The sequence below is a fragment of the Mytilus trossulus genome, chromosome 13 (assembly GCF_036588685.1).
Source record: "Mytilus trossulus isolate FHL-02 chromosome 13, PNRI_Mtr1.1.1.hap1, whole genome shotgun sequence".
Lineage (NCBI taxonomy): Eukaryota > Metazoa > Mollusca > Bivalvia > Mytilida > Mytilidae > Mytilus > Mytilus trossulus.
Window position 1 is genome coordinate 40,253,530 of NC_086385.1, and position 22,227 is coordinate 40,275,756.

Sequence of the window (22,227 nt, forward strand, 5' to 3'; positions counted from 1 at the left end):
GGATGATAAAACAAAACAGCATTTCCAATCATTTCTTTCTATCCGATTCCAGATGTCACCATGTTTTTGTGTGTCTCTGCTGCTATATCTCTCTCTTCTATCATGCTTTATTGTCCCTTGTGGTTTCAATGTAAGCACGTTTGTTTACTAAAATAACGAATATAGAAGAAATCGATGGAAGCGTATGGAAAAAAGTTAAAATCACAAAAATACTGAACTTTGAGGAACATCAAAAATGAAACTATCATTCAAATGGAAATACATATTAACTTCATTAATCATGGCGTATTTCATTATCATTTTGATACCTTTGATAACTTTAGTGTCATTGCAGAATTCCGTTTATGAAAAAAAAACATGTATTGCTTTTCGTTATTCCCTATATAACATATAAATTATGGAATAGCAAACAAATGCATCTGTATTTTACTGTTTGGCATTTATAGAAGCTTCAAATAATTACTGTTTAATCTTATGATCTTAACAACAGGTTAAACATAAAGAATCATTTTATAACATTACAGTATTCGTGGAACAACTGGGTCACAGAAACAACTGGGATACCAATACTTCCATAGGACTCTGATCCATATGTATTGTATTTTCGATTATATTATCATCTTGTTTGGTTTCAGATGACTAGTATGAAAGCACTGATTCACAATCTGCAAAAAAGGAGAAATAAAAATCAATCAATCTGACACAAAAAATGTAGTCTAAAAGTATCAAGAGCTATTTTAATTAAAATAAATGATCTTGACTGTATTGCACTAAAAGATGGAAATTAATTTTTACATGTTGGCAATTTTGGTTTTCCTCTTGAAGCGTGTATTTCTTATGTTGTCTTTTATTCTTTTTCTGATGTCAGACATTATATGATAATCGTATGATAATGTATTTGTACGGTGTGGAACGGGTATAATACACGAATGCCATTAAACAAATAATAATACAGAACCAAATGTGCAAATGTAATAGAAAATAACCTCTAATGTCTTTCGATAAAGGCTGAGAGAATAGTACTACCTGTATCAACAAAGTGTTACTATCATTGTAATAAATACCACCAATGTAGGAATGATATGTACACATCAATACAATCGACTGGGATTCATGCAGAGGATTAATACATTTGAAAGCAACCTTAGAGTGTTTGCCGAAGATAAAAAAAAAGGCTGACATTAATTTCCTGTTATATGTGTTTGTAGTTATTGCAGCCTATAAACTTTGTAAATAATTCGTTTGATGGATTTAAAAGAAATAAACAAGTGCTTTTATATAAACAAATTAAACAGTATAACACTGATAGTACATTTGATCTTATGTCCCTGCTCATTTTGTAAATCCAAAATATATATTACCCCCATTAGTTATATAACAACTTATATTAGAGGCGGCATTTGTTAACTGTTGTTGATGATAAACATTTGCATCGTTTCTTTAGAAGTTATCAGATTTGTTGATTGCAGTGTTAATTGATGTAATGCTGTCAGTTATAAAAGGGTTATTATTGCATAAGATGCTCTACATAGACGTCAGATTGCAATATTTATCTACAAAAAGATGGAAAATTGCTAACATAACAAAATCAAACGAATATATCTAGAAAGATAAAAAAATACAAGTTTAATTACAGTTAAAATATTTGACAATTTGATCAAAGTATGAACAATATTTAGAGAATAAAAACTTATACTTTCAAATTGTTTTTTTTTTGTTGATTCGTACAAGCACAATGTATCATAATTTCTTTACTATAGTTCGGATAAAACATGTATAAAAAAAAGTGTTGTACATTTACTCAAAATGATGTTCGAAATAATGATTGCATTTTTTCTATAATAACATCTGTTCATTATTTTTAATTATATAAATGTTAAATGCCTGCAGAAACTATGATGTTGGTTGATGAATAATTAACTAAAATGTGTTATGAGTTAAATATTATTATATCTGTTTTAAAATGCTTGTTTTGAGTTGAAAGATTTTTTATGAAGCGGGATAATGATAAACACATTTTATCAATGTTAATAGACTTAACCATGTAACCATTGCAAAATAAGTGAACGCTTGATTTAAGCTGGAAAATCCGAATGCCGACTTGTAGTTATATCATCTCACCATAACGGGGATCCCTCTTTTACTTTTGCCTTTTTCAAAAGTTATCTCGTGCAAATGTAAAATGACAATCAAAATTAATTTTAATTCATAATGTAGACAAATTTCTGTTGGGCACACCTATTGAAGTTTATTCCTATTGACAATATATTAAAATAAATAAAAAAAAACAATCAATAAGAGAGTAAATCTTATATCCCTTATTACCCACTGCTGGTCTATGACAGTAGTATTATCTTTGATGATAAAGAGTTTTGTCAGAGGATAACAACTAACATGTAATGCTAGCTTTGACGTCAGACATATAACAAGTAATAATATTTTTTCACGATGATTTGCTTCTTAAGTTGTAAATATTATTCTTAGCGTTAAGAAATATTTGTGAAATGGAAGATGAACAGCTAAATTCGTTACACTCGCTCGCAATTCGTCTGTAGTTACTGCAATTAGAGCTTGAGGCGTGATTCAGTAATTGAAACAGTTTGTTGATCTTATTTCAGTTCCTTTATTTTGTCCTTTTGATTTGTCATTTGAGTTTCTTCCTACATTGAAGACCCATTGGAGGCCTTGGACTGTTGTCTGCTCTATGGTCGGGTTGTTGTCGCTTTGACACGTTCCCTATTTCCTTTCTCAATTTTATAGTGTAATCAAATAATCTCTATGAACATGGTCAAGTTATCACACACTAAAACAAACATAACGAGACTAGCAAATTTCGGTCACAGAAAAGTGGTCTAAAAGTCCATGATTCATATCCCATGTAATGTACTTTTCATAGGATCATAGTGCATGTGCATTAAATATTAAATATAACGCTTTACGTTTCTTGAAGGATCTTCAGACGAAAATATGTTATCAGATTAATGTTATAAAAAAAAATCACGCAATTAAATGATTGTATAATCTTTAAAGCACGTGTTACTCGAGGGAGATATCAGAGAAAGGTGTATGTGGTACTTTTTGTCAATTATTTATAGTTGATGAATTTAAAACAGAAATTTTGATAACTGAAATCATGTTCAGTCGTTGTCTTCTCTTCGTTTTTAGTTGATCTAATTGAGGAGAATACGAAATGTAATATAGTAGATTTGCCTTTTTGTTGATATCCCATTCCAACTATATAAGATATATACCATCAGTAAAAATAGACAGACTTGGACATCTTACAATATCATTATCTGACCATTTTTCAAAGCGGTATACAGTCTTTTTGATATCGGCAAACATATTGATATCATAACATGATTACAAAAACATTGATAATGATCAAGACTTTTATGAATGGACACACATCAATGTTGTTATCACATAATTTGTATGGCTTATAATTGAATTACTTGACTTCATTTTTTAGTTAACCGTTCAATCCAGAAAAGGTGGCATCCTCGTGTTTCATGGAAGAAAACGTTACACCACTGTAACGTCATGAATGACTGTACAGACACATATCAATAGTAAACGATTAATACGACATTCAAGGTCATGTATTTCCTATCATATTTTTTTCGGTAAAAGGTTGCTGCTAACAAGAAGTTATTATACCATGAGTTCTAAATCGTGAAGTTGAAGTTACCCCTTCGAAAATTTTAAGAACGCTACCACGAGTTAATATAGAATATCCAATTTACAGATGATATGTCCAAATTCCCGTTCCCTTTTTTCAGGAATGTGACCTATCAATTCAGACTATCTTCTTTTATTAAACAATATGTATTTTAAAATTGTTATGACTGTCTTTATATGCAAACAGATTAAACGATGGTATTAAAATAAATCCCCTCATTGGGTTGTTCAAAAGATCCTCGTTAGGCTGTTCAAAAGATCCTCATTAGGCTGTTCAAAAGATCCTCATTGGGCTGTTTAAAAGATCCTATAACCACAAATTGTTGGCAATATAATCACATTATCATTAATTATTGATATAATCAAAACAATCAAATAATGAAAAACAAAGTTATGTATAGATAAATAAACTTGAAACATATGGTCAAGTTATCACACACTATAACAAACAGATCTCAGATCTGTTCATTGTGTCTATTTGTGTCGGGATGTATTAGTACCCGGCCACGTCTACTTATATTTTTGTTCATCTGATGAGTTAATTTTTTTTTAACAGATTTTTAAAGTTCGTTCTTATGTTGTACTGTTATACCACTGTCCCAGGTTAGGGGGAAAGTTGGGATCCCGCTAACATGTTTAACTCTGCCACATTATTTATGTGTGTGCATGTCCCAAGGAGCCTGTTAATTCAGTGGTTGTCGTTTGTTTAGGTGTTACATACTTTTTTCGTTTTTTTTTTAAATAAATAAGTCCGTTAGTTTTCTCGTTTGAATTGTTTTACATTGTCTTATCGAGGCCTTTTAAAGCTGACTATGCAGTATGGGCTTTGCTCATTGTTGAAGGCCGTGCGGGGCCTATAATTGTTAATGTCTGTTTCATTTTGGTCTTTTGTGGATAGTTGTCTCATTGGCAATCATACCACATGTTGTATTTTATATATACGTTTTTTATTATAATATGAATTTTGGAAAGAGAACAACTATGTTGATTTTTTTTCCTTTAGAGAAAGAACATTCAAAAATTGATCATCAGAAAACAGTTATTACTTTTCTACAGTTGAATAGTCAACATTTGTACGCTTCCAAATCAAACCAAATCTGCATTGATACCAGGATCATCACGTGTAAATCAGACAGGTGTATCTTAATCACACGACTAAAAAAAAATAACTAAAAGGATATATAAAATCGAAAAATTCCTTATCAATTCGCAAAAGTAAAAGCTCGAACACACCAAACGTGTGAAAACAACTGTCATATCCCTGGTACAGGCATTTCTATGTTGTAGAAAATGGTGATTTAAACATAGTTTTATAGCTAGGTAACCTTTCACTTGTACCACAGTAGAATTATTTTCTATCATATTAACAATACAATTCCTCAGCGATGCTTATATACCAGTTACAAAGGCGAAACGTATTACACAAATTGTTACCAATGCTTAACTGAAAATATATTTACCTTTTAATATAGGGAAATATCATAAAATATTTTTATATAACGCGGCTCACACATTTCGGTCACAGAAACATGGTCTAAAAGTACATGATGCATATCACTTTCAATGTATTTTTCCAAAGAACAAAGTACAAATGCATTAAATCTTAAATATGACGCTTTACGTTTCTTGAAGGATCTTCAGACGAAAATCTGTTATCAATTAAATGTTATATCAGAGATTAAAGCAAAGACAAATGATTGTATAATCTTAAAAGCATGTGTTACTCGAGGGATATATCAGAGAAAGGTATTTGTGGTAATTTTTGTCAATTATTTATAGCTGATGAATTTGAAACAGAATTTTCGATGACTGAAATCATGTTCAGGCGTTTTCTACACATCATTTGTATTTAATCTAATTAAGGAGAATACGAAATGTTATATTTTATATTTGCCTTTTTGTTGACTTCCTATTCCAACTGAATCATGTATATAACATCAGTAGAAATAGACAGACTTGGAAATCTTACAATAGCATTATCTGACCATTGTGCAGAGCGGTAGACATTCTTCTTGATGTCGGGAAACATATTGATAATATAACATGATTACAAATACATTGGTAACAATCAAGTTTTTAGTGAATTGACAAAAATCCATGTTCTTATGACAACATTTTTATGGCTTATAATTGAATTACTTGACTTCAGTTTTTAGTTAACCGTTCAATCAAGAAAAAGTGACATCCTCGGGTTTCATGGTAGAAAGCGTTTCAATACTGTGACGTCAACAACGACTGCACAGACACGTGTCGATAATAAACGAGTAATACGACATTCAAGGTCTTGTATTTTCTATCATAATTTCTTCGGTAAAAGGTTGCTGCTCACAAGAAAGTTAAGAAATCTAAATAGTGAAGGAGAAATTACCCGTTCGTAAATTTTAAGGACGCTACCACGAGTTAATATATGGCATATCCAATCCACAGATGATATGTTCCTAATTTGCAAAGTATAATACCGTTCCCTTTTTTCATGAATGTAACCTTTTAAAGATATGAACTATCTACTGAGTTTGTAATAATATTAGCAACACGACGGGTGTCACATACGGAGCAGAATATACGTACCTTTACGGACCACCTGAGATCACCCCAAGTTTTTGGTTGGGTTCGTTTCATTTAGTCTTTAGTTTTCTATGTTGTGTCTTGTGTACTATGGTGTGCATGTTTGTCAATTTCTTTTTTAGCCATGACGTTCTCAGTTTATTTTCGATCTATGAGTTCGAGTTGTATATGTTGCCTCTCTTTTGATGTCAACACCGTTATCAACATAATAATTGTATTTAACTTTATTCAAGTTTATTATCAGTCGATTATCGAATGAATGACAAACACAATTAGTGACAAGTTTGGAACACTGATTCTTAAAAGCAAAAAAAAACACTAGAAACTAGACAAAATAAAAAAATACTAATATGCATTGCGACAAAATGCGTTTAAGAACGCATTGCAAGATACCAAAATACATACAATGGTTTATTATATTTATTCTGCCTTCGTGCATACATATTTGTCGATAGTGACAGTTATGCATATACTTTAAAGCAAGAACAAACACATCTCTGGTGACGAAAGACAAAAGTCTTTTCAAACTTATCGATCAAAACGAACTGACCTGCTATATAGTCATTTTAAAATTCAAAAGCAAACAAAACATCGAACACAATATACAACAAAGAAAACTGAACTAAGTGATCGCAGTTGCGTCATAACAGTAAGTAAAACCTGTTCCACACGTGTTCCCCGTCTATTGCTCATGTACGATACTATTGTACCAAGCGTAATGCGATAGTGACACTGATTTGTTATAAATTAAGGCGACCTTATCTTCAAGTGAAGTTCTTTGATACAAGGAAACCACGTGGATACATCTCTGAGGTATATTGATGAGACATGTAAATTTTTCTACATCGCCACAAATTGGTCGACCAATGATATGTGTTTGCGTCTTTAGTCGCAATACACATGATATCGCAGTCTTATACTTCATTTTACATGAAGGGAGAGGGTTGCAATCTTATAAAAAAAAAAATAACCCCGCTGCATTTTTTAGCTTTTCCCAAGTCAGGAGCCTTTGTCATTTCTTAGTATTTTATAATTGATAATTTTGGTTTCTTTTGAATAATTTGGAGTTTAGTATGACGTCTAGTATCACTGCATTAGTATACATACTTGTTTATGAGTCAGTTGAAGACTGCTACGGGTGCAGGAGTTGTTTATTGTTGCAATGAAGAACCATTCGTGGCCTTTGGTTGTTGTCTCCTCTATGGTTGGGTTGTTGTCTCTTTGACACATTCCCCGTTTCCATTATTATTTTTTTAAGACAAAATGAAAATTGTTAGATGAGCAATTTGATAATATTCCTTTCCTTTATTAGCATTTGCAAGCAATATGTAATACTTGTGTTACATGAGTTATCAGATTTTTATCCTTTGATTTGTTATTACAATCCCTTCACTCCGACATTTTCCTTCTGTTTATTTACACATGCTCGTAGACGGTAATAATCAATTACATTATAGCAATATTACAATTCAATATTATACTCAATACAAATGGCAGACTTGTAAATAAAAATAGCAAGTAATATACCAATATTTGATGAGTTAAATATTATGACTGTTAATACAAATCTCGTTTAAAATAATGAATACAATATATCATTGAAATTATTGAATATCACTCCACCTAAAATCACTAAAATTGATAAAGTGTTTAAAGATCTTGAAAGGATAGAAAGATTACAAAAAAGTTTTGTTTTATTTTGTTCAAAACGCAGGTATCATCAAAACCTATTTGACAAATGTTCGTTTTCTACCCATGAGTATATGAAATGCAAACTAACATTTTTATAACGTTTTTTTATTTTTTTTAGTACTTCACGATCTGCAGTGCGTTTCTTTTTTACTGTTTATTTAATTTTCTTCCAAGAACATGGCATACGAATAGAACCTCTATTCATTCAATATCGAATGCTGTAGTGCACTTCTTTTTCACTTTGAATTCAATTTTCTTCCACGAACTTCCCACACAAGCAAAACCGCAATTCATTTGATGTCAAGCGTTTGACATTAATGATATCTTAACTTTTCGAAAGCACCTGTTATTACATCCGGTTGTTTAGTGAGATCTGTGGTAATATGTTTCCATAAATATTTCAATGTTATGTTTAAAAGACTGATTGTTTTTTTCGTCGTTTTCGTTTTTATTTGTTATAGCCATTACTGATTGACTATTGAGTTTGTTCCTGTAGATCCTTCAGCCTTCAGGTTGGAATCACTTATGTTTGTAGGTACTAATTTTCGCGAATAAAAGAACCCTGCCATGTTCTTGAATATTTGAAGTTGCGCTTTATCCAATGTTTGCATACAGGAAATTTGGCATTCATTGACATTTCGATTTCGTGGTTCAACTATACCCACGAAATACACGACAATTGGCATCTGACAAATGATAATGTATTCACAGTAACAAAAATGGAGTATGTTAAGGTTTCTTCATGAAAATCACTTTTAAATGGACCTTTCACTCTAAGATGACGTTTTAAACCTATTGCTTCACTGTATTCAACTTCCTCTAAAGTTGCAAGATGGCTAAATAAACACTTCAATCAAATTTCACCTTTAAAGATGACGTTTCACTCACATGTAACTTTTAATGATGACGTTTTGAACATAATGACGTTTTCAATGTATTCATGTGCATTAAATGAGAATCCGTCTTTTTCTTATTTGATCGAAACATTTTGAAATTAAATATCAAAAACACTAATGGATTGGCAAAACTGTTCAATGGTGCAAATGTATACAACACATTATATATCAATCCGGCTTTTATATTGGCGTAAAACTGTAAATATGCACCCACATATATTGGCGTCCAACATAATATATACACTGAAACAAATGAAAATAGAAGGTTAAATCCTTAAATAATTTGATTCTAGGTAAGGGCGTCGTTTTTCATTGTAGATATGTTTACGAAGAAAATAAAAGCGAGCAGATTTGACTATCAAAATGTTAAGTACACTTTTCAAGATGAAAGAATAAATACTTGATAACAGAATCATTTTGGTTTATTTTGTGTTAATAACATTTGCAAATGAACATAGTATTTGTTTGCAAATGGTTACATAAGGTAATTGTTTGTTTTGTGTTTGAACCAGCATCATAAAAGAATCGTACACTGTTTCACATTGGATGATACAGGTTTAAAATGACACGTTAAATCGAATACTGATCATATTAGATTTAAAGAATCAAGAAATTGTTTACAACTGAATCTTAAGTAATTGTGTGTCGCATGCCCAAATATATTAGTTTAGTGTCATGTAATATTTTGTATGTAACGCTGTCATTTTGAGTAACATGGGCTGTTACCACTGTTATGTAGTTTGTGTAGTGTGAGAGAAATAAAGTATGTAACATAACTTGAATGGGTAATGCATTTAGTGTCTATTCAACCACATGATTACCATGTATGGATTGTTAACATATTCACTTGAAAAAGTGATCAGTTTACCTGTGTAGACGGCATTATTTATATCACAAAATCAGAAATTGTACTTAATTGGAGCTGGCAATCAGTCATTTGAATCATTCTTGTGTACAGTGTTATGTATTACTTTATATTTGCATCTCTGTTTTTGTTTATTATTTATGAAGTTTGTGTTGGTTTTTTTTAAAACGTTCTCGTTTGAACCTTCTAAGACTGTTTGCTTTATTTGCACAATAATGTTGATAATATGGAATATTGTGCGAGAATAATACACGTGACAAGGTTTAATCCATCATTTTTAACATAAGAAATTAGCTGTACCAATTCATATTAAAATTTTGTTTTTTGCGCATTTTGCCATTTAATAAAGGAGTTTTCATTTTGATATTAGTTCAGTATTTTTGTTATTCTATTTTTTGTTATATTGATATCAAAAGATTGTATTGTACCCGCCGTATGAGCATTCGTCTTATGTTTGTCGATGTATGTTGAGTTCTATTTGTGGGTTTGATTTTTGCAATTGGTTTTTATAGGTCTGTCATTTTAAAATAAACATTGAAAATTGGTAAGTCCTAAAATTACACTACAGCAATATCAAATCTGAGATGTCAATGTATAACTTACCACATACTACAACTAATAGTAGCTTTATCGTCTTAATTTTTGCATTTGAAATCACTCTAGCCTTAGGAATTATTTCATCTGTAGAAACTATAAAAAATAAAATATTTAGTAAATTAGCGAGCGAGTACTGCACATTTCAAATCTTAATTACAAATAACTTGGCTGCCTAATTGAAACACTTCAAATCACAATATATTTTTTTTTAACTATTTGCCCCGAAACCACATTACGATGATCAATCCGATAACACTTTTTATCATATATTTAGTACAAAATACAGCTGTTTTGTATTTATAATAAAGGTTCGTTTTTCCAGTCTGTATCACCTACCCTGTATCGCATACCCCGTATTGCATAGCTAAACCCGTATCGCATACCCCGTATCGCATACCTGGCGTTACGTCATAATTCGAATGACGTCAACGTTTGACCTATAACGTCCAGTTGCTGTATTTGCAATCTTTGCATATGAAAAAATGAGTTCCCACTAAAACAAATGTCCTATCATTTCAACTAAAGCCGATATTTTTCCAAAAAAATATTTCCCAGTAACTTTACACGCGACTTTTATAGAAACAATAAGATGTAGAAATATCTGAAGTTTTAATTTCGTGAAGTATGTTTTCATTACCTGATGGATTAGACACAAAAATTAATGCAAATTTTATTTTGATTTGGTTAGAAATAGTAAGCAAACTTTTCAAGGAATATATTTCTTGCCCTTCGTTCACCTCGTCAGAAAATTAAAATTAAAATGATCAAGAAAAATATAATCGTCAAGTAAACAATAAAACTTTAAACATGTCTACATTCTTGATAAATATTAATTTTAGTTGAAATTATAAGACAGTATCGTTAGTGGGTGCATTTAATACATATACATGTACATGGTTTTAAAAGTATATTGAGAATATTGTAAGGTTATATTGGACATTACGATGTGGATATTAAACACAGAAGTAAGTCTTTAAAACTACGTAATAAGTCGGCTGGAAAAATACAAGAAAATCATAAAGTTCTTTTCTAGCTTATAACTTCAGACGATTTAAAAAAAAATTATATCCAATGAATCTGATTCTATTAAAATATTATGATAAACAGAATACTACATGACAAAATCCGTATCGCATGTTGTATCACCACTCGACCAATACCAGCCCTTGGGACCTTCGGCGATCGGGACTGATATTGGTTATTCGTGGTGATACAGCATGCGATACGGATTTTGCCATGTATTATTCTCTATTTATTCGATGATAAGAGTTTATATTGGATCAATTTCCCTCAAACGCAAGTCCTCTTTCAAATGACATAGGCTCGTGCACTTAGACTTTGTTTAAAGTTGCAATTTTTATCATGTTTATGGGTAAAAAATCAAGACACTTTGAAAAATATTGTTGTTATATTTTAACCCCTATCATCGTCTAGGACAAACTTATAATATATTTATGTACCGAGCATCATAATGTCTGCATAATTCTACTACAAGATATCAGATTTTAGTTTCAGAATACAGCTTTTTACCGATCGTGCGCAAAACGGCTTTATATTGAGTAGAGTAACTTGTATTTAACAATACTGTTTTAAACAATTTACTAAATTTGTCTCAATTCAACGTATTTCAGGTCATGTTTGTAAAGCCATAATATGCACTTAGATAATTTGATGAGCAGAGTCAAATGGAAGATAGGGACTTCAATAACATATTTTGATTTACTGACTTCGTCAAAGTGTGTGGATGAATAATATCGAACAATTTGCTTGTGATAGTAATGATTTTTGTTATACTATTACGTATGAAAGTAAGTGTACTCTGTGAATCAACAAATTAGAATGACAAATCAATTTAAAGATAACTTCTTACCTGTATCGCTTCTGTTTGCCGGAATAAATCCACATGTTTCCCGTCTTCGGATTGTAATTATTATACCAGCATAACAAATGACGTTAATAATGACTGGAATTATTATCATAAGTGTGGTATCAATATAAAGCATTGCCTGAAAAATAAATGAAATCCTTTAGATATATGCCAAACAGTTCAAATACGCTTTATATATGTAAACGAACCTTAAAGATAAATATAATTCAGAAATGGGTGTCTATAAATGCTTGTATCCACACAATTTGTACTGTGGTGGATAACTTTTCTTTTATTTGATTATATATAGTTTTTTGTTTTTCTTTCATATACATGCAAATAGGCATTTCATACTTTTTAAATTTAGTTCATGTCGCTCTTTCGTTTTGGGTATATGGTAAAGATTATAATTACATTGTCTGGACCATACACAAAAACCAGTTTATTTCAAATATCCAGCCGAAGGAAATTAAGTATCGTCTTTTGGAAATTTAAAATTGTGTTAAGATTTCATTTAAGCAAAGGTAAAAAAACAATAAAAAAAATTGCATAAAGTAAAACAGAATAAGGTTTTCTTCTTTGCAAGAAGAAGCTTTCAACATTTGCAAGAAGTCGAGAAGATTATGAGGTTCTAACAAAATAATTTGTGAAATGCAATGACATGCCTCAAAGTAACCACATAGTCAGTTCACAAAAGACAACAACTAACAGATTAAATGAAATTAAAACAACTCGATTCCAATCAGTCATGTTTTTCTCTTAAACTTACCTCCCTGTATGGAATGAAATGAACACAAAATGTCTTCTCCCTCTTCCCGAAGTCAGTGTGAACAACGTACTGCACAGCAAGAACTGATCCAGTAATCCATGCTATTGATGCCAAACCAAATCGATACTTTTGTCCTTTAGATGCTGCAGATAAAGGTCTCACAATAACGTATAGTCTATCTATAGACATTACAACTATTGCATATATAGATACATAGGCTGACCACTGTGAGAAAAATGCGTACACTATATAGCAAACATATTTATTCCAAGGAACTCCAAATTTGTTGAAAACCAACTCCGGGAAAACGTAAAAGATTCCAAGACAGAGATCTACAAATACAAAATTGTTTCAATTAAAAAAAAATATGTCAAAAGCTTTGCAGGGAAGATTAATATTGACTATGGATTTCATTTTTCTCTAGACGATGAACAGCTAGCATCATCATCGTTCTTTTTATAGTATAGTTTAACAGTGCACAATGTCAATTATAGCGAATGACATGAATGACGTCTATCAACCAAATTAGTCAAGAATGTAGTTATTCATATTCTGTGATTCGAATACGTCGTATATTCATAAGTTGAACTAGGTTTTAAAAATGGCGCGTACTCTTGAATATGTCCTCTCGTTCACTTGTCATTATTTTTAAAATTGGTAAGTGATGTATAGTATCTTTCAGATGAGTACAGGTCTTACAAACCGATGCAAACAGATTGGTACTGTTAATGGTATCATAGCTTGTTTTATAGTTTACACGCTCTTTTCGCCAATGTCAAAGGTTAAAAAAGAATTGAGAGCTCAAATTAATGTTTAGCCCTTTCATACTTTAAACACTTGCCAATGCTTTGTTGTCGTAAGTGTCTGATATAATTGGTTTACAAGTAATGTTATAAAGTTGAACTATTGTAACATAAACTGACAATGCCATACTTTACGATATATATATTCTCTTTAGTATCCGACAATGTACCACTTTTGATGTTCCCTATTAGTTTTTGTAAAATTGACATTTTTTTTAAATAAGGTGCGGAAATTATCTTTGTTTCAAATAAACAAGTACATAGCATGAGTTTCGAATGATTCTGTCTTGTTCTACAGAAAGAAATAATCACATAGCATATTATTTAATATATAAGAACAAATCATGATTGGAAGTTTACCAATCAAATGATCAGCACTTTTAACCTTTGTACAAGCTTTGATAATCCAGTAATCTGAAGGTTTCGAAATATACTTTAACACCCTTCACCCTTTCCCCAAAAAAAGTTGCTTTGAAATACCAAAGATGTATGCATATGACCAAGACATGTATTACTGCAATGACTTGTAGATTTGTTTTTACCTAAAACTTTCAAGTTAAGGGGAATATTTTAATTGACTCTTTTTTAAAGCAACTGAATGTGACGTATTAAAAGTTGGTGGTATTACACTTCAAACGGTGAACTGTGGCTAACAACTTTTCCATCTGATTTTTGTCATTGAAATCATACCCCTTTCTTTATTGTATTTACCCTTAACATGTTAATTCAACTTGACATTTTATGATATTATGCAGGTATTTCTGGAAAATGAAATGGTGGCACGATTGAAACGTATGCTTTCAAATGTTATCTGATACAATATTATAATGACAATTTGTACCAGTAATAGTTGAAACTAGAATTCAAGCGATAATTGAATATCAATGGTCACATTTCATCAATATCTTTAAACAAATACACCAATTATAAAAACAACGGATCCTTAAGAACCGTATAAACTGCAAAAAGATCTATAGCATTACTAATTGTTTGAATTAATCAACAGCCGCAATACAAAATTGATACAAAGAAACTTAAAGACGAAAAGTTCTTGACACGAAATACTGCCATTCACATTAAAACATAGAAATCAACATATGGCCTTCATAAATAAATAAAATGTAAAACATGTTTTTAAAACTATGAAGAGATATAAATTTTAATATCCATACATTTTCTGAAATCTTATCCTAAAATATTCGATTCTTCCGGAGTAAGTGAGATCACACCCATTTTTTGGAGGTTTTCGTGATGATTAGTCTTGATTTTTCATTTGTGTTTTGTGATTCTGTGTTTAATTTGGTTTTCAATGTCTTCGATTGTCTCTATAGTGTCGTTTGACTCCTGAGTACACAACTAAAACAAACAAACTCACAACAGACCTCCGAGAGCAGATCTTGCGCAACATGTTTCATCCGTCGACTGGTAATTGATGAGCTCATAAGGCATCATTTGGAAAAGGAGCACAAAATAATAGTTATACCTGATATTGCAAGATTTGTAACAAAAAATCCCATTCTCGTCTTCTTCTTCCGTGTTAGTAACAACACGATAACAAGTGCATTGAATGCTATTATACCAAGGAAAATCAGAAATGATATCCATTTTAAAATCACCTACAACACAACATAGAATTATAGTGTTTACCGATATAACATTGGTGTACACCTATTACATAGTTAATTCACATATTATATACTTCATACCTTACGCTGTTTGTTGTTTGAGGAATTGGTGTTTAAAAATCAACTTAGTTAAACACTGCGGAATTAATTCGAACGTTTGGAATGTTGATTTATAGAGTTATTTATTTTTTGGACAATTATTTGTTTAATGACCTATTTTCAACCTAGGTGTCACAGGTTTTGTGTGTTAAAAGTTTGACCATCAACACACTATAACTTAGTTTTAATTCAACAAGATATACAGGCAGGGACGCATGTTAAACGACAGTAAATGTGTTCTAAAATAATATAATTATTAAAGTTGCGAATGTACAAAAGTACTGATCTTTATGCATACAAAAAAGTCAAAAAGAAGTTATAAATATTATCTTGTTTTAGAAATATTCTCCTTATTACATTTGTTCAATTTTTTAGGCTATCAAAGGTTCTATTCTGGCAAGCATTTATTATTTCTTCCGAAAAAATCAAGACTGCATGTTCAAAATATTAATATTTAATAATGAAAAAATAAATAGAAGGCAAATCGATAGATCGTTAATAAATGGAACAAAGAACATTATAAATAAAGAATCAGTTTGTAATATTGTAACGATATTTTTTACTCTTTGAGTAGGTTTGTTTTGTTCATACATCGTTGACTATGTAATGGAATTTGATGCAACTGTCATACAAGTGAGAGGTTTAGCTAGCTATAAAACCAGGTTCAATCCACCATTTTCTACATTAGAAAATGCCTGTACCAAGTCAGGAATATGACAGTTGTTATCCATTCGTTTGATGTGTTTGGACTTTTGACTTTGCCTTTTGATTTTGGATTTTCCTTTTTGAATTTTCCTCGGAGTTCGGTATTTTTGTGTTTTTACTTTTTATTAAGGATGATCAAACAAAACAGCATTTCCAATCATTTCGTGATAGGGTGTCTTTTGATTTAAGGCAATAATCAGTCTTTTCAACTCAATATGTTGGAAGAAAGTGTGGTTGTGTTTCCGAATTTCATCGAATTTGATTTCCGTTACGTCTCCATGCATACAGGTTTTACAAATATCAAATATGCAGTATTGCTTCTTTTTAAAAAGAAAATATCATTGGTACCGATTGGTTAGAATTTTGAATTTAGAGTCAAAACACCACAAAAATAATGTGTGACATATTCTATTTCTTAAATCACAATTTTTAAAGTGTACATCATCTGAGTTAATCGGTTTATAATTTAATAAAAAAAAAAATACTATCACTTTTATATTTCAAAAATCAGTTCCCATTGCTTGCCTCAGTTAATTATGTTAATAAAAAGTTTTATTGCGGTTTTTTTTTATTTCATTTCCCTTAGTCTGTATTTGTACATATTTTACAATAATTTAAAATTTAGTATTGCTTTCTTTTTTGTTGTTATTAGCATCCAAAATACGAAAAAAATTACTACAAAATCACATCATCACTAAATGACATAGTTCTGTTTTAGGTTAATCGGTTTATAATGCAATGGAACAGTAGTAATCGATCACTTTTCGCATTAAGACCATCAGTTTCTTTCTTTTCATTGACATTAGGTCGTTCCATATGTGAAAAATTTAAACTAACAGACAAACATATATGTCAAATTGAAATATTTTTAGATTGATTGATGATTTATATTAGCTGAATCAGTGTAATGAGCTATGTGGCGGCGAAAAACTGATATATTTGTATTGCCAAAAAATACAGATCTCTATTTTAGTTGCGACATCTACTAAGTCACGCCCAAACTCCTAATATATTAGTTTTCAACGCATTAGAAGTTGTTTTTCATGAGAGTCAGTAAAGTGATCGAAATATAACAATAATCACAATTCAACATTGAAAACTTTTATACATAGCAATACGAGCGAGTCCGACCAGTTTGCACCTTTAATTGATATTTTTCCTTTAGTATCCGTATTTTTAAAAAGAAATTATATATTGCTGTTACACCAACGTTCAGAGACACACCAATTGTAAAAAAAAACACAAAAACGTTCGAAAAAAAGTGCATGGGGGCGTCTACCAGGTCTGCCTAAAATGATCGTGTAAAAGCTCTTGGAATTGATGATGCTCGAATAAGTGTTCCTTAAGTCATGGTTCGATTTAATGTGCATAGGTCAACATTTCAGAGACTAACAAGCAGATATCTACAAATTACAACTGAACAGGATAGGTCGAAATCTCATAGAACACAGTGAGGAGCGCAACCTTCGCTTTACGTCAAAACGTGACAGGTTTATTCTGAAACAGAAGTTGTACATTGAACAAGGGAAGCTGTTGGGGTGTTTGCAAGTCCATCATTAATGCAAGTGGAGTATGGATGAGACATAGATTTTGAATATTGCTATATCCATGTTCGCCCTTTGACCCTACTGCGTTCCATAATAACAAATTCCTAGTGATAAACATACATGTTACTTCTGACATGTCATAATTCCAATTTCTGATTATTTAAATTATATGACGTTATGATTTTGTAATAAATAAAATTTTATTTTTTTGTTGCTCAACTTTTTTTGGATCAGTATAGTTTAAAACTTTTTTGAAAAAAAGATATCGATGCTCGTTAACTAACCTTGTAATGCTCAGGTGTATTACTTGTCCCATTGCTGTGTTTAATATTTGTCGCTGTATTGTTATAATATTCCATACTGGTATGTCTTCCTGTAAAAAAAAAAAGTTATGCTATGTTTTTGTTTTGCTTCCTGATTAACGACACAGTACAGTGTATCACAAAGACCTAACAACAGGAACTACACGAAAACCAACAAATATAATGCATAGTTAATCTTGCTGACCATTTATACGATTTGCATGTTTAGAGTTCAGACAGTGCAATTAATTGGTATAATTGACCTCTTTATAGTACAGGCTTGACACTTTCTGCAGTGATTATGTAGACATTCCGTTTGAAAATACTTTTAAAAGAGGTTTCAGTACCAAGGTAAATGCTTTCTTTTGGAGAAAAAAAAATGTTTGATCAGGCTAATTCAATTTGGATCTAGCATTCAGGATCATTTTTATTCTTAGTCGAACTATTGGCGCCTATTTCAAATTTGGCAGCCATTTTGGATTTTTTAAAGATTTGTCCATTTCTGAATATGTTTAAGTATCATAACTGCATGATAACTACCACTTTTAAAAGGAGTATGCATTTACTATAGAAATGTATTTTACCAATATATTGATTAAATCTCTTGACTATTGGGAGTCATTTAGTGTTTGGCAGCCATTATTGACATTCTTTTATATGGCTTCATCACCTAAAATATGTTTAAGCATCATCACTATATCTGTACAAAATTGTATGCTTTTACTATGAAGGGATCAGCCAAACCTACATATTGAACAAAGCCTCTTGACGAATGCCGGACATTTTGAATTTGGGCTGCCATTATTGATTTTTTCAGATAACTCCCTATCCAAAAAAGTTTATTATCATCATATCTAACAATGTGCAAAGTGTCATGGTTTAAGCATAAAGTGATCAAATGTGCCAACATTTTGAAGTTACATTTGTAGATGCTGGACGGTCATCATGTACTCGCAAACACGATGCAAATTTATTTAATATTAAAAACCATTATGGGATAGAAGTGAAATTTTCCGGTAAACATGAAATCATTTAAAATGTTGTAATATTGTTAGGTAAAGTAACATCAATTTATTTTTTTAGATGTTCTCCCTAGATTTGTATAAAATTTCTAGTTTTGTCTGCTTTAAAACAGATGCTATGGAAATAAATGTTTTATTTTCTCATTTTGTTTCATGCTACGTTTGCTGAAGTGATAAACGACTACAAACAATACGGATGAAACACGATCATTTTCTTAATCATTGATGTCATATGAATGAAACATCTTCGAACGAAAACTAACTTTTAAGTTAAAAAGAAAGTCATTCAATAAAACCCAATCACAAAACATTATTTGATAAATTCAACAAAGGTAAAAAAAAAAGCAGTCTACAATTGCATAGCCATTGAAACATGTAAGCGCCAATTTATCATACCTTAAGTACAATTAGACGTTATGAATGGTTTAACGTGGTCACGTGGGTTTGTTATGGGTCAGCAGATTTCAGATGGGGTTAATGACCTCAGGTTTACTAGAAATTGTAAGTCATTGGTTAATATTATTGTAAATCTTGCTCATTGTCATACGAACTTAGTAACAAAAGTCCCATTTGCGATAATTATGTCAAACAGCTGAAATAAATCTTACAAAAAGAGCTTACACAGTAAGCTACCGTATGTACGGTGAATCAACATATTCTTGAGGACTATGTATTCAAATAAACTCATCATATATACCATTATTATATTTTGTATCAGAGCACGACGCGCGTTTCCTCTACACGAGACTCATCGGTGAAACTGGAATCAGAAAAAGTAAAAAAAAAAGGCCAAATAAAGTACGAACAAGGCCAAAGTTGAAGAGCATTGAGAACCAAAATTCCTAAACGTTTTACTAAACACATGTTATGTAATCTATACCTAAGGTAGACAACACTTGTTAGTAAAGCATGTGCTGCTGATACCGTCAAAGTAGGATCTTATATCTTATTTAACTTTTCAAGTATGCTTTTATTTTTGATATAGCAATTTAACATGGCGCTCAATTCAAAACACTTCATGTCATGCTCTATGCTTATTTTAACATTGGTAGGCATTATATTTGTCGATATTTTACACTGAGCGTTAGGTGTAATGCAAAGGTAGAAAACAAACTGGAGGAAAATGTGTACATCGCAAGATTTTATGTTTAAAATGTTGAAATTTATATTTATACAATAATTCCAAACCTCGTTGGTACTTTAAATAACAGGTGAATATTGGTGTCGAAAAATACGGGAAATACCAACCTTGTTTATCTCCCTTTATTTCCTTCTCGCTAATAGTACAAATACAGTATTTTTATAGGTCGAAGCGTACGAAAATACCGTTAAAATGTTTAGCTGTTCCCGTTTCCTACCCGAGGAGTCTGTACATTACATTTCTTGTTTGATATGTTTAAAAAAAAATGAGCAGGGTAAATATATGTTGTTCGATATAACATATATTATACAAACTTATGTAAGCTACTTGAATGTATATATTTTATATGATAACAATGGAAATAACTTTAAAATAAACAGTAAATTTGTTTGCATGTGTCAACTAAATAGTTTGTGCTCATTAGAACACGGCTGTGTTTACACGTCATATTAGAATAAGTAATAGAGCATAGAGCACAAAACAAAACGTTTAAATACAACAATGTAAAAGCATCCATTTTTATACACTTCGGTGTTGACATGAACATCAATTATATGGTCATTTTTTTAAATTCCTGTTTACAACACTTTTATTTTTCTTCGGAAAACTAAGGATTTGCTCATCCCAAGCATAGATTACCTTAGCCGTATTTGGCACACATTTTGGAAATTTTGGATCTTCAATGCTCTTCAACTTTCTACTTGTCTGGCTTTATAAATATTTTGATATGAACGTCACTGAAGAGTCTAATGTATACGAAACGCATGTATGGCGTACCAAATTATAATTCTGGTACCGTTGATTAATTATTATATAGAATGACAATAAAAGCAAATACAAATATCCTTTTTTTTTTAAATATTCAGTGTACAATAAGTCTGAAAACGAACAGTAAATGAACTGTTGTTCTAAATTGATTGGTTTTGGATCAAACATTGTTATACCACAGTATTCCTTTGTTACTCTTTCAAATACGACGAATATCATTAAGAATTAACAGACAGAATCGGTATGCAAAACCTAGTTAAGTTATATAGAAAATCGATATTCCATTTCCACCTTTTATTCTGGTAAATAAATTTATAATGGTCTTGTAGCTATTATAGAATCACAAACTTGTAATTGGTGTCTCTTAACCAACAGACATACCAGGATTTATTACAAGTACTTGTGATCGAACTTAAAATAAATATGACACATACATTAACTACTAAATTGTAAGTTACGTATGCATGTAATACATTAGTATATAATAAAAGAAAGTCGAAAAATATCAGAGACACATTCAAACTCCAAAATCGAATATAAACTGACAACGAAACAAAACATAGGATATTGAAGAAAAAGTAACATGAATGCCACCAAAATATGGTTTGAGCTCATATGTTCCAGACGAGTAAGTATGCATTGATCGTCATGTTATCTGTTATGTTGTACATCTTTATGATTTTTGGGAATCCCTCTATACGTGTTAACCTATATAACAATTTCTTCGTTATTTGATCTTTAGTAGCCGGAAAGTTGTCCCACCGGCAATCAAAACACATACTTATGATTTATATTAAGGGTTGATTTCTGTTTTAACATTTTAATACCTAATCGGTCCCCTGTCGCCTACTGAAAAACGATATATATTAAAAGTAATAGCAAAAATTCAAGAAAACGTGTTATGACTTAATCAATAGTTCTAACTTTTGAACTAAAATATCAGTCTTCGGTGACATACGGTGTTGAATTGAGCATAATATTAACAATCAATCACGAGTCATATGCAATAATATGATATGATTATGTTTACGAATTACATTGAAATAAGTTACAAACACAGATACAAAACATCGTATGAATAGTAGACCTAATGGACCGTGGAGAAAATTTAAGATGTTATGTCATTCCTCTTTTACTTTTGTGCATTTTGAGTCAAAAATGCAACAATTTATTTTGCCAAAGTCTTTGGTAAACAAGTATATTATCTTTATTTTAAAATTTATTAATACAATCATTTAGTCAAATATGGCATTGTAATTGAACTTATAACGATACATGTATTT